Below are 15592 nucleotides of genomic sequence, written 5' to 3'. Positions count from 1 at the left end.
TAAACTATTTTCAGAAAAAAATTCTAACCTCCAATTAAAATACTGTAGATTAGATTTCCTATAGCCCTGGTTCCCCCTGAGGACCCCCCAAGGCGAAACATGTCGGGGTGGCTATAGATTAGGTTTTGGTGGTGCTGATTAACTAGTCCCTACATAGGCTTTTGGAAGTTGGCCATCTAGGACTATTTTTTAGTGTTCATATGCACAATTACACACATGATACTAAGTGATGACTACTAGTCACGTCTTATTTGCTACCATCATTTGCCTCTTTATTTTAAATATTATTTGATGTTGTCTTTTTGAATAATAAAGTATTTAGATTATATTTTAGGGGATATTACCTAGGGGTATTTTTTGCCTTTGGCAATAAGAATTGTGTTTGTATGACCCGGAGTATTCCTGGGGCAATTTCATAATTTATTCCTGACTTCAATTAAAAGCAATAGAAGCAAAAATCAGGTTCCCTAATTTGGCCTCCGAAGTGTTCCTTGAACAACACTGGAGGTTGTGGCACTGCTGAACCACAATGGTGGGGTCCCAGGTAGAAATCCCAAACAAGGTCAGAGTCAAACCTAGAACTCAAGCACTACAAAGTAGCAATGCTAAGCCAACCCATTTGTCCTTTTTGCTCCAAACAGAAAACTGATATTTTTTGTCAATTTTTGCTAAAAATCAAAATGAGATGATTAGATCCGATTTAGTAAAATTTGTCCTGATTCTATTGCCTGGCTAATCACAACAGGCAACACTAATTGGGAATTGATTGGTTCAGGTCTGGAAGACGTCATCACTGACAGCCAATCACAGTGCTGGCCAGGAAAGTTTGTATGCATCAGCAATCTCTCTATTGTCTCTCGTCCACTCTCCTGTCAGTGTGAGATCCGGGGAGACATAAGCAGAACACAGTGTAAAACACCATACATTAACCCCTTCCACACAATAACCCTAAATTAACCCATTCAATTACAATCACTTATTACAATCCCCGTTTAGTTAGTATAGGTGATTGTATAGTATAATTTATCTAGAAATTAATTAAATCGATACAGGTAAGTTCACGTGCAGCAGAATTCAGTGCAGATCACGCGCCATAACCTACAACAAAATCCACACCATTTGCTGTGGATTTTGACGCAGCTGATTTCACCCTTTAAGGGCAGTTTCAGACGAACGTGGTTTTCTTTCCTTATGCGGCCATGATAATCACAGCCACATAACGAGACAAAACCAAAACCAGTGATTTCAATGGATTTCAGTGGTTTGCTCTTAACTATCGGGATTCCCACCCATTAATTGTACGGGTGAGAGAAGATAGGACTTGCCCTATCTTTCCTGCACATTGTATTAACTACATGTGGAAAAGTTCGGGCAACACCTATCTTGCCACTATTATTTTCTGAAATACTGCCTGTACCACGTGCCAAATCAGAAATGCAGGGGGAGATTAGGGAGGTAAATAAGTGGCTCAAAGGTTGATGTAAGAAGGAGGGGTTTCAGTTCCTGGAGAATTAGGAGGACTTTGCTGTTGGCTACAGGTTCTACCATAGGAGGGTGAGGCTGTGCTGGGTTAAAGATGACTAGAAGGTTGAAAGAGTGTTTAAACTAGGGATTGGGGGGAGGGGTAGGGTAACCAGAGAGCTAGAGGGGAAGACAGTGTGGACTATGACCTGGAACTAAGTAATGAAAATGGGGGTGGAGCAGTGGGAAAGGTTAGTACAGCTAGAACTGGCAAAACAGTTAATAGGGATACACTTAAAATAAAAAATAACCAAAGCCTTCTAAACTTTATGGTGACTAATGCTAAAAGTCTGACCAAAGGGTGACGAACGGGAAGTAATAATGTCTGAGGAAAACTATACAGGAATAACGGAGACCTGGATGAAAGCTGTGACTGGGTAGTTAACTTACAAAGTTACAGTCTGTTCAGAAGGGATTTAAAAAAAATGGCAAGGGGGAGGGGTTTGGGAATTTTTTCCCCCTTAAGCCTTTAAGGACCAAGCCTAATTTTTCAGATCTGACATCTGTCACTTTATGTGGTAATACGTTTTTAATGCTTTTACTTATCCACACAACGCTGTGATGTTTTATTGCGATATATTGTTGTTTATGTTTTTGGTAAATTTTCTTTATTAAGCAAAGAAATCAAAATTCACCGTTTTTAAACTTGGAGTTTTTAATAATGTTAATAATTAACATTTACCACAGGCCTACTTTATGTTGCAGTCATTTGTTTTAAGTATCATTTTTTTAGGACTCCACAAAGTATTTAGGTTTAGCAGTATTTTTTCACATTTCCTAGCAAATTTCAAAAGCTGACTTTTTTGTAAGGAACAATTCAGTTCTGACGTGGATGTAAGAGCCTATATATCAGAAAACCCATATGAATCACCCCATTGTAAAATCTACACCCCTCAAAGTATTCAAAATTGCATTTAGGAAGTTTATTAACCCTTTAGGTTGGGCCCACACGAGCGTATTTGAATTGTGTATAATACATGGCAAATTGTGGCACTTCAAAAACATAGATATTTGTTGTTTCACTCAGACTTGTGTACATTCATTGCGTATATTCATTCATTCACCGCCAATTTATAAACTCAGAATTAATTATCTGGACTAATTCCCCAGTTTGAAATGCCCCATATGTGGATGTAAACCACTGTTTGGGCACATGGCCGGGCTCAGAAGAGAAGGGGCGCTATTTGGCTTTTGGAATGCAGAATACTCTTCGAATGCCAAGTTGTGTTTGCAGCCCCTGAATAGTACCAGAACGTTTGAAACCCCCAAGAAGAGACCTCACTTTGGAAACAAGACCCCTCAGGGAATTCATCAAGTGTTGAAGTGTTGATTTTGATTTGAAAATGAAAAATTCTAATTTTTTCCAGTAATATGTTGGTTTAGCCCCATATTGTTAAATTTTGCCAGGGGCAAAAGGAGAAAATGCATCCCATGATGTGTAACCCAATTTCTCCCAAGCATGAAAATGCTCAATATGTGGATGAAATTTTGGGCACATAAATTAGCCCAGCCTCTAACTCATTGTTTTTTGGCCTTTTTCTGGATCAACTTGGGTGGGGGTATAATAGGCTGAACTGGATAGACATATGTCTTTTTTGGCCTTACATACACCCAAAATTGGCATAAATTGCAGCTGAAATCTACACCATGGACAACCAATGATGCACCACATTTATTATAAGGCATGCACCTCTTAAAAAATTTGATGTATCTTATCTCAGTGTGCTTCCTCCCTTGTATAGAAATCTGATATAATGAGAAAACATCTATTGTTTTCCTCTTGTAGCCACTTAAATTTTGAACTGTATTTAAAATCCTCTTTTTCCTCCTTCACTTCTTTGCACTTACTAGGCACTTTCAGAACAACTTCCTGCTCTAGTGATCTTAAGAGTTCCTGTCTCAGTAGTCTTAATGAAATGAATAAAAAGCAAGACACATTTCACTTGAATATACAAGATTTAAAGGGGTTGTGCCACAATTACAACACAGGAAGGGGGATAACTTGCAGATTGGTGGGAGTCTCATGGCTGAGACCACTGCCAATCTCAAGAATGGTCCTGTGCCCACCATCCTCCTTACTGGGGAGTTACTTAGACCTCATTTACACTGACAGATGATCGCTCAAAAGTTGCTTAAATGATAGTTTGAGTGACAGTTTTGAGCGATCATCTTTGCATAGTCTATATTAGTAGCTACTTATGAGCTATGCAGGCGGAGTGGGACACTGCCGCTATCACTCGGTGAATGATACAGCTGTTCTGCATAAGCAAACAGCTGTATTGTTCTCCGTGACTACAGCTCACGTTCCTACTGTGAATTACCAGCGGGACACTAGCTGAAAGAATCTTATCAGCGCTGACGACTGTGATAACAGCCTGCACTGCTGATAAGACTTCATAGCTCAAAACTAGAAATGAGCAAGGAACGAAAACTGCACCATGTCCGTGCATTTAGACTCAACGATTCTAGCTCAAAAGACGGCTTTGAGAAAATTTTGAGTGAGAATCGTTGGTTCTAAATAGGCCTTTAGGAAGAAACTGAATGGAGCGCTGGTCATGCAATCACATCACTGCAGGGAGAGAAGTGACCTCGATAGTGATGGGTAGAGTGGGACACCGGAGTCCCATTCTCAAGATCGGTGAGACCCTCACTGAACAGCATATTATCCCTTATCCTGTGGATAGGGAATATTTTGTAATTGTGGTACAACCCCTTTAAATCTATATGTAAAAAAGGGAAAATATGTTTGTATATTTGTTTGTTCTTCATGGGCTCCTGCATACCTTGAATCTTACCAAAACTTGGTATACATACTTATCATGACCAACTTTAAATAACAGGGGGTTCAACTGTTTGTTGCTCATAACAGCCAATCACAGCACAGCTTTCACATTCATATTGAAACATGTATATCTGGGAATATAAGCTAGTATCTAAAGATGTAAAGTATGACACATAGCGCCTACAGTCATGTTTCACTACTGTGTTCTTGCAGTTTACAATAGACACATATTGTCAAACTGTAGTCGCTGAATATTCAACATGGGAGGTAGAAAAAAAATTGGCAAGAAAGTTAGATGTTAACATAAGCCAGAGAATAATTGTCTTCTATTGTTCTTAATGGAGCTCTTAATTTTCAGACGCTGTTTCTTTATAAAACTGTTTTACAAAAGAGGAGAAAATCAGCGATGCAAAATACAAGAATAAGCTAATTTACTGAAATTATCCATTTAATTAATGCACTTTAACAATTGTCACATTTGAATTGTTTAGGTCACTACACAGCCTGGGCATGTTCTTCGTGATTAACACTGTTCTATTGTGTGTTTATTCTGGTCTGTGGACTTGAGAATTACCTTTCCATTTATATAGCTAATAATAAGTCATCTGCTGGCAGTAATTCAAATGAAGGTTAACCCATGTGCAACCTAGATTGGTTCTCCTATTGATACTGTACGGAATCTAAAAAGGATAATATCCAGGTTCATAGAATGATAAAGGGGATGTCAACCTCAGGTTTTGTCTACAAAGGCAGATTTCCTACCCGTACACTTGTGCCGATCAATGATACAGCTTGTCAATAGGTATCCGATTACCGCATTTAAATGGAATAATCATTTGTGAGTACGCTAAATTGTATGTATTCTCTCAAGCACTAAGGTTGGCTTCACACAGGCATACCGTGTTTCCCCGAAAATAAGACAGTGCCTTATATTAATTTTTGTTCAAAAAGGTTTAACTTTTTTACATGTATAGCTGCCTGGACACTATTTAAATTGATTTTTTCATTAACTGTTAGCAGGGCTTAATTTTGGAGTAGAGCTTATACTTCAAGCATCCTCAAAAAGCCTGAAAAATCATTTTGCATCCTCAAAAATTCTGGAAAATCATGATATGTCTTATTTTTAGGGTATGTCTTATTTTCAGGGAAACAGGGTATTTTCACACATATATGTGCATGCAAAATCTCTGTGAAACAATGTGTATCCTGGTTCTTTTTTTTGCTGTGGTACAAAATAATGGGCATTTCTTGAATAAGAATCGCCCGAAAATAGGACATGCAGTGATTTTTGTCACTCAAACTATCGGTCTAAGAGAAATATCACTCATGTAAATTAACCCATTCAAATAAATGGGTTCTTTTGCTGTGTGAGTTCTGTCCATTTCAGAATTAAATCACAAGTCAGGCAAGAGTCCAAATAAGGCGTCCAACCTCTTGAAGTACCTTAGAAGATGGAAATACAAGAAGTTTGGTCTTAGAAAAATTTTGCTTCATATAGGAAGAGCACATGATGTTAGAGACAGCAGACAGACAATCATAGTAACATGGTATGTTAGGCTGAAAGAAGACCATGTCCATCTAGTTCAGCCTGTTTCCACTCATGTTTTGTAGTAGTGTAAGAAGAGGTAGAGCCAGAGAATGATTTGCTGAAAGAGTGGTCAGAGAGGTAGGAGGAAAACCAGGAGAGCACAGTATCCTTTAGGCCTATCAAGTGGTGGATACCGAGGAGGAGTTGGTGATCTACGGTGTCAAACGCTACAGAGATCCAGCAGGATCAGAAAAGAGTAATTTCCATTAGATTTAGCTGGCAGGAGGTCATTGGACACTTTTGTAAGGGCAGTTTCTGAAGAATGTAGAGTATGAAAACCTGATTACAAGGGGTCAAGAAGAGAGTTTTCAGAGAGGTAAGTGATTAGACGAAAGCAGAGCATGTGTTTCAGGAGTTTAGAGAAGGGTGTAAATATAGGAGATGCAGGGGATGCAGTTGCACCCGGGCCCAGGAGCCTTAGGGGGCCCATAAGGCCTCTTCTCCATATAGGGAGCCCAGTACTATGAATAAAGCATTATAGTTGGGGACCCTGTTACAGATATTGCACTGGGATCTGGGATCTTCAAGTTACGCCTCTGAGTTTAGAGATTAAGGAAAGATTGTAGATGGGTTAGTAGTTGGCAGCACAGGGTGGGTCAAGTGTTGGCCTATTTAGTAATGGGAAATGATTGCATGTTTAAGGAGGAGGGAAAAATATCAGAAGAAAGAGGGAGGTTAAATATTATAGTGATGTGACAGATGACAGCAGAGAAGAGAGAGACTGGAAGAGGTCAGAGGGAATAGGGTCACTCATACAGGTAAAAGGGCAAGAAGAAGGGAGGAGCCTGGTGACATCTTCATCTGTTATTGGGTCAAATGTTGAGAGTAAACCACATGAAAAGCTGCTGCTTTTATTGGAACCAATTTGGAGCACATGCTGTTCGATCACTTTTATTGCATTTTTGGGGGGTAATGGGAAAAAAACAAAAACAACATTTTGACTTTTTTTTGCAGGTTTCACCATGAGTGATAAATAATGTGTTCATTTGATTTTATGGATGCAGCAGTACCAAATTCACACCGATAGTACATAGAAAATTTGTTGTGCCTTTTAAAGAAAGCCATCTGCAATGTATAACCAATCTGTCAGTTTTTTGGACTAGAAAATGTCACATATGCTTTATAAATGCTGTAAGACTCCGGGGACAAATTAAGCTAAATAGAAAACTGATGTCCACATGAAGAACATGTAAAGAAATGTCTGCTAGATGCTATGTAAATTTTGAGTAAACATATAGGCTTTATTCTAATCTGAATCCTCTATTTAAAAAAGGGCCAAATTTTAGAATTCTCCATCGCAAAGAATTCCGCTTTTTCAGAGAAATTCTAAAATAACTTTTAATTATATATGGCAGCGTTCTCCGATATATGATTATTTAGCTGTGGCTAATAAAGATTACTCCCAGATCTGACACTCTTGAGCTATTAGGCATGCTGTAGTTTAGCAACCGCTGAGAAGCAGCTGATTAGAGATCACTATTACTGTATACAGGATGCAAAGCTTTCTGTAGAGTAATGCCTTCCATAGATACACATAAGCTGTAAAAACAATTCTGAATAATAATAGTAGAGACAGACGAGAAGTCATTTTATTCTTAAATGGATTTCTAATCAGATGTTCTTCTGCTCTACTAACAAAAGCCAATATTAAAATCAATGGTTCCATTCGGGTTCTGTCTAAATGCTGTTTTAGCAATTTGGACATAACCCTTGGACGGTAAGCCACAGCATAGGCAATAATGTTGTGTGAGAATGGATCTTCAGAGGTATAGGGGTAGGGAAGTCACCATGGACTAAAAGGAAGTGTTTAGATGAGACGTCCATTATTCGAGACTATAGTGTGATTATGAATAGATTGCGCTAGAGGAGATGTCCATCATGTAGACTGGACAGGGCTCGATGTACAAGAAAATTATCGAATGATCTGTGTTTTTTTCAAGATTCTGTTTATCTAAGGATCCCCATGCCACATATCCAACCTGTCACATCTGGATCGACTAGTTTTCACGACCAGAGATGGCAAGTTTTGGATACAAAGACAGAGTAAAATCAGTGACTGGTAGAATGGGTCTTTTCGGATTTACTAAAGATAACAGGACTGAATGTAGCCAGATACAGAGGATTTCACAGATAAAATAACCAGGACCAGCTGAACTGGACCAATCCCTCAGAGTACTTTCTCCGAAAAGGGCGACCCCATTGTGGGACAGAGACTGATGACAAATACAGTAAACACTAATCTTTTGATACTAAGTAGACCCAAAGTACTGAGCCAACTAAATCTCTAATACTGAACCCTTGGATAGCTAAGGACTTCACCAAAGATTCCTCCGGCACAGCGTGGCCAATGCATACATAGTATAACCAGCAACCTGTGTTCAGAGGAGCTGGACTAAATAACACAAAAAGAACCTAATTAACTGACTGAGCTGACCATCCTAGCTAGCCCAATAGAAAAGCTAAACTAGTAAGGTTACTTATTGGCTGGCTGAGCTATCCATCATCTCATCCATCCCAGCAGCTAAACAACAGAAATAATGATTAACCCACAACTGCCAAGACCAATTGAAATGCACATGTGCTCCAAAGCTAATGTTATGACGTCTTCTCCGACTAAGTCGGTTATCATGGCGCAGTAGATGCTGTGAACTTTTTTTCCCTTCGAAGTTGCCGTGCAACGCCAGTAGTAAACTGATTTTTTTCCTTATATTCCAACTGATCTGTAAACACGCCATACATGACTTTCTCATATCATCCAGGTGAGCTGAGCTGAGCAAAACCAGTTAATATACGGAATAACTGTACTAATATAGCAAAGGTTACCAGTGGTGAACTGTATTCTGAAAATCACCAAAATGATTGACCGGAACTTACTCAGAATGAGCACATGACAGCCAGCTTGGGAAAAGGAAGTATATGAGACTAATATAGAAGCACTCACTACAAATATCCACATGAACTGAGAATGTGAGTCATATATTCTGCTGATGGATGAAAAACAGGGTAGACCAAGTGCACGTCTAGCTTTAGATCCCAAATGCAGACATAACATATGTGCAATCTATGCAGTTGCATTGCAGCCCAGTAGATAAGAAGCCCAGTGTGTAAGGGCTTAGACACACTGCCGTAGGCACAACTACGCTTGCCGCTACAGAGCGTAGTTGCACCTGAAGAGGGAAATTTCTTCCCCTTCCCCGGCCTTTCAAAATCCATGGCAGAGCGCTGGAGTTTGAAAATAACTGTAGGAAGATAGGTGCTGCCTGATCTTCCCCGCTTAACGTATTCACTACATGCTGGGAAAATGGGACATGTCTAGAGATGAACGAGCATACTCGTCCGAGCTTGATGCTCGTTCGAGTATTAGGGTGCTCAAGATGCTCGTTACTTAAGACGAGCACCACGCGGTACTCGTCTCTATTAAACGAGCACTGACCATTGAATTCAATGGAGTCGGCAATACAGCCGGCTCCATTGAAAGCAATGGGCTGCCGGCGATCATGGAATGAATTGTTGGGAAGGGCTTAAATATATAAGCCCTTCCCTGCAATTCATCCAGAAATGTGTAAAAATTAAAAAAAATATATACTCACCTTGTCCCGGCAGAACGATGTTAGCCCATTGAATTCAATGGAGCCGGCAATACAGCCGGCTCCATTGAAAGCAATGGGCTGCCGGCGATCGCGGGATGAATTGTCGGGAAGGGCTTAAATATATATTCTTCTCTGCCACAGCTGTTACAGCTGTGGCAGAGGAGAACGATCTTTATGCTGACAGTGCGGGGGGGGGGGGGGCACTCTTGCCACTATTGTGGCTTAATAGTGGGACCTGGGAACTTGAGATGCAGCCCAACATGTAGCCCCTCGCCTGCCCTATCCGTTTCTGTGTCGTTCCCATCACTTTCTTGAATTTCCCAGGTTTTCACAAATGAAAACCTTAGCGAGCATCGGCGATATACATTGACTTCAATAGGGTTCGTTACTCGAAACGAACTCTCGAGCATCACTGAAAGTTTGACTCGAGTAACGAGCACCCGAGCATTTTGGTGCTCGCTCATCTCTAGACATGTCCTATCTTTTCTCTCCCGTAATATTCACGGTTGAGAAATCCCGATAGTGAAAACAAAACCACTGAACTCCTATTGAAATCAATGGTTTGGTTTTGTCCCGTTATACGGCCATGATTATCACGGCCGTATAAGGGGAGGGAAACATACACGTGTGTTTTTGCCCTAAGGGTGCTTTTAGTGTTTGTTCAGACGAGCATATTTGCACGTGCTTTGGTGCACATAAAATATACACGCACAATGTGCAGAGAAAAGAACTCATTGATGTCAATAGGTTCGTTCTCATGAGTGAGTTTTGCGTACACATTTAGTGTGAGCACAAAAAATAGGACCTGCGTATGTGGACACCAATGGCCCCATAGAAGTCTGGTATGAAGCCACCCTTACCGAACGTTTAGTAAAAGAGCAAACGAATTATCATTCATCGCTCAATCGTTGGCCATGTTTACAATGAAGGATTATCATTCAAACTTGAAAGATCCAGCGTGTTTTTTGATCAATAGTCGTTTTGTGCAAACTCACCTTTAGGCCTCAGTCACACGGGTGCATCGGCGCCCGTGTTACTGCAAGAAGGAGACGGACGTACCTGAAGACGGCCATCTCTCTACAGCGCCGGAGGAAAGAACATGTGACCAGCTTCATTGCCGGTCATGTGTTCTTTCATCAGAGCTGGAGAGAGACGGCCGTCTTTAGGTACGGCCGTCTTCTAACTGTCAGTCACACAGGTGCATCGGCGCCGGTGTACTGATGCCGATGCGCCCGTGTGACTGAGCCCTTAACCTAAAGCAAGCTGACAGCTGCCTAATGAGTACTAGATTGCATATAAGACTCAGCCAATACATTTCTTGGCTTGCATATATTTGTTACGTATCTAATACTAATCTTGAGCCTACATTATGGTCCAGACGTGCATTCCATATTCTGCAGGATTAGGAGGTGAAATCTTGAGCATTCCTTGCTGGCTCAATGGTTGCACTGCTCTGGAGACGACATTTTTTGAAGGATCAGTTTTTCTCCTGCTCAGTATAGTAATGATGGGGGGGGGGGGGGGGGGGGAAACTAACTTTGCCTCTAAAATATAGGAACTCAGCCAACCTGTTAGAAGTATCTGACAAAAGCTTTTTTGCTGTTTCCAATGATGTACAGCGGGGCCTTGGGTTAAGAGTTTAATTTGTTCAATGACGAAGCCCTTAACCCAAAACACTCGTAAGTAAAATCAATTTTCCCCATTGAAATGAACTCAAACACCATTAATGCGTTCCAGTTCAATTCAATAGGGAAAATACACTACCCGTCAACAAAGCCAAACATCAATACTCACCTACCATCAGCGTTCTGGTCCACACTCGGGTTTCTGTCGCTGCTGCAGCCTGCCGCGTCCCTCCTTCACATTGACAGAGCATTTCTTCCTGGAAGTGGGGCTTGAATACCCCGCCTCCAGCAAGCTAATGCTCCGATTGGTTAGACCATCACGAGGACCAGAACGCCGGTGACAGGTGATTATTAGACACACACCCCCGTGCCAGCTTGTGAGCTTCTTGACTTGCAAGCAGGCTCATAATCCAATTTTCTGCTCTTAAATGAAAGCAAAAATTCGGGAGAGAGCCTTCTCGCAAGTCAAGAAGGTCGCAAGCTGAGTCACTCGTAAACCGAGGTATCGCCGTATATCAAACAAAGGTTGGGCTACCATTGAGCACACCAGTCACGGGGTTCATACATCCAGTATCTTACCTTCCTCGCTGGGGTCGGCTGTCAACTGTGCTGGACTGGATCATCACCAACCGGTAGGTTGACACACTTGTTCCACATCCACAGTCGTTATATGGAGCTCTCTTCCCAAGTCAAGCCAAAAAGTACATATTTTCTAAAATGTTTCAGAATAAGACATACATGGGGGGCAATAGCTATCACTGACCTGGGTTCATGCTGACAGTGGTTTGGACAACAAGACCCTGATGACAGAATCCCTTTAAGAGCCACATTGAGCTTAATTTACAGGAAACAATGAGAAAAGTTTTTCCAACACTGCTGGAGTTTTACAGTTTAGTGTTATTTGAATTAGTTGCCAGATTATACAACAATGTTTCTAAGATGAATTTACCCTTCGATACTTTTTGATACATGGATGCATTTTACTATGTAATACAATTTTGAGGAAATCGAAGAAACTGCATAAAGTAAATACTGTAAGACAAAAATTTCAATGCTATTGCCTTAAATTCCCTTTATAGCCCTGATGTCGCATCTGATTTCATGTTCTAATATCCCAATTTTAACAAAGGCAATTAAATCTACAAATTGCTGTTTCACATAAAAATAAAGCAATAAAGTATAGTTTATGCAAATTACTTTGGTTTCATAAAAAGTCAACATTTTATAATCAAGTACAACTGGAGAGAATCTGCAGAGTCCAAGATGTTGTAATTAAAAGAGAAAAAAAAGGGAAACAATACACATATGGACATCAGATGGCGAACAGGACTATCAGAGGAATAACTGGGGTCTGTTGGGGGGCAAAGAAATGTATGGAGACATAGGACCAGGTGCTTTTATATATGGTACCTGAGGTAGGTAGATCATAGTCATAGAGAAAGAGTGGCAAATCTGGCACGGTATATTACAGATTGGAAAGCCTTATAATGAAGTCACCACATTACTGCTTCTCATTAAAAATGAACTTGACATCACATCATAATAATCATCATCATCATCACCATAAAATTTTAAACAGAGAAATATGAGAACACAAAAAGGAAACAGAACGGTTTATTTTGATCAGAAGAGCCATACTAATGTTCCTTTCTGACCTTAAAACCCCATGGTGTCATCCCATAAAAATGGGAGTTCATAATTGAATTAATTGAGATATGCATTACATAGTATGTTAGGCTGAATGAAGACAATGTCCATCTAGTTCAGCCTGGTTCAACCCCCTAGTTGACCAAGAGGAAGGCAAAAACCCCAATGAGGCAGAAGCCAATTAGCTTATTTGGGGGAAAATTCCTTCCTGACTCCTTAATGGCAATCAGAATAATCCCTGGATAAACTTTTGGTAGTTGCTACCTGACTGTAAGACCCAGAACTACAAACCCGTTGATCACCTAATGTCTATATCCTGTAATAACCTTCCACTCGAGAAAGACGTCTATGACAAAAACATTAAAAAGTTGCAGATTAAAGGAAATGGATGATGCTCATCATCAAATAAAGTTAAGGTATAACATTTTATTGGGTATGCATTAATATAGCCTATCCAGTGTGCAATATAGTGGTGACAAACACATGGCAGTAAAAGAAAATGCTTCTGGTTGACGCGTTTCAGATGATAAATAGGCATTTGCTTATTATTCACTAAAAGGTTGCGTCCTGAGAGTGGGTGGTTTGCCATTGACTTCTCCAGTCATCTTTTAACCCCAAGCAAGCTGGGTATTCATTTTACCGACCTCAGAAGGATGGAAAGCTGAGTCAACCTTGAGCGACTACCTGAACCACATGAGGATTGAGCCTGGAATCTTCAGGTCATGAGCAAGAGCTTAGGACTGCATTTCTGCTGCTTTAACACTCTGCGCCACAAGAGGCCCTTAACATCATCATCAAGTTATATTGTCACAGGAAGGCTAACTTTACACGGGAGAGCACTGCATGGAGCTGTGATTCCTGTCCCTAAATCGCTCTCGCCATCCATGTGAAGTCCCAGAGGATGCAAGGCATTTCCATGTAAAAACAGTCTCACATCACTTCAGGGATGCAGGGAATCTCCACCGCGGATGTCAGCCACAGCAGAGGTTCGCAGAGTTTCTCCCATTGATTTCAATGGGAGACCTTGCATCCTGTGCACTTTGCACATGGTGTGATGCTGTCGCCTGCTCCATTGAAAGCAATGGCCAGTGCAATGCGAGAGAACGCACAAGACAAAACAATGCTGCAATTTGTTTACCACATAGCATTGCATCACAGTGTTCTGCGGGAAAACATCGCTCATGTGTATGACCCCATTCAAAAGAATGGGGTTCATATTTGTGCATCTTGCAATGCACAAAACCTGTGCAATTTTGACGCCAGTGTGAAGGCGGCCTACGGTGTTGAATTTGTATCATAAGAATTTTGCAGAAAGTTAGGAGCATTTCTTGATGCGTACACTAACTATACACACAGAACGCCTAGGCTCTGTTTAGATCTACATTGGCATTTCCATTTAATGGAGTGTCAAATCTGTCATGTTGAAAACACCAATGATACCCTTTAGACCCATTGAGTTATAATGGGATCCGCCAGGTTCCATCATCTTGTCCATTATTTTACTGGAAAAATAGCGCTGTATGTGCGGCACTACTTTTTTCCAGCAAATTTGATGGAATCTGTGATGAAGGCTCGTAATGGGAAATCTACTGCAAATGTGGACATAGTCTTGAGGCCCAGACTAACAAATAGTACTTGAGAGTACTTGAGAGTACGAGTCTAATAAGTCTTTATATGATTTGCTCTTGAACATTTCATAGAAATGGGTGATCACACTGAATCAGGAATCAATAAGTTGATATTTTTATTGCTTCTCTGTTGAAGCCAGTAAGGGAACGTCTGGTGACCTGTTGATCTCCACTCTGAAGTCTACCAGTAGATCTAAATCTACTATTTGACATCCACTAATCTGCATTATTAATCCATCCTAAAAGGTAATTTTTGTCTTACTTGTATGTGTGTGAGCGTAGATAAATTTGAAACAACCAAGCACCATATTCTTGGTCTGATGTTAGTAGCCTAATAGAAAGGCATATAGTGTTTAACCCCTTCCGATTACTTGCACTATCCTACCAAAAGTAAAGGGCCATTTAGACACAACGATTATCGCTCAAAATTCGCTCAAAAGCCGTCTTTTGAGCGATAATCATTGCGTGTAAATGTTCGCCCATCGTGAAGATTTCATTAAGCCGTCGCTCATAGTTGTCTTTCAGCGTGCTGAAAGACAACGATGAGCCTTATCAGGGATTCACAGCGGGATACAGCTGATACTATTGTTTCAGCTGTATCCCATCCCTGATGGCTCAGTATGAAGAACAGAGTGGTCCAGCTCTGTTCTCCATACCTGGCACGGAGCGCTCGGCTGTATAACAGCTGGGAGCTCCGTGCAGAAAACATCTGGATGCAGAAGACAAGTGGGGACACCCCGCTTGTCTTCTGGATCCTCCGCTCTGAGTGCTCGGCTGTATAAAAGCCAGGCGCTGGAGCGGGGGAACAGCTAGATGCAGAAGACTAGCGGGGACACCCCGCTGGTCTTCTGCATCCTCCGCTGGCAGCACAAGGTGATCGCTCATCTTAAGCGATCATCTTGCGCTGTAAATGACACAACGATGATCGCTCAAAAGTCGCTTGAGCTACATCTTTTGAGCGATTATCGTTGTGTTTAAAGGGCCTTAACTGGACATCTCGACAAAAATCAAAAGTAGTATTTATTTACATATGTTAACACTTATTGGGGCTCCTTTGAGCCTAATGAGATCAGATACTATCCATGGAATACTTTCTACTAATGTCTGGTACACTTCAGCTGGTATTTCCCTCTATTCATTCTACCAACATCTGGCAAGTTCCCTCAAAGAAGATGGACATGTCCATATTTCCTGACCCGGCATCCCAGATG

Source organism: Eleutherodactylus coqui, chromosome 4 (genome assembly GCF_035609145.1).
Source record: "Eleutherodactylus coqui strain aEleCoq1 chromosome 4, aEleCoq1.hap1, whole genome shotgun sequence".
Lineage (NCBI taxonomy): Eukaryota > Metazoa > Chordata > Amphibia > Anura > Eleutherodactylidae > Eleutherodactylus > Eleutherodactylus coqui.
The sequence above is the reverse complement of the archived record's forward strand: the minus strand, read 5'-3'. Positions refer to the sequence as shown.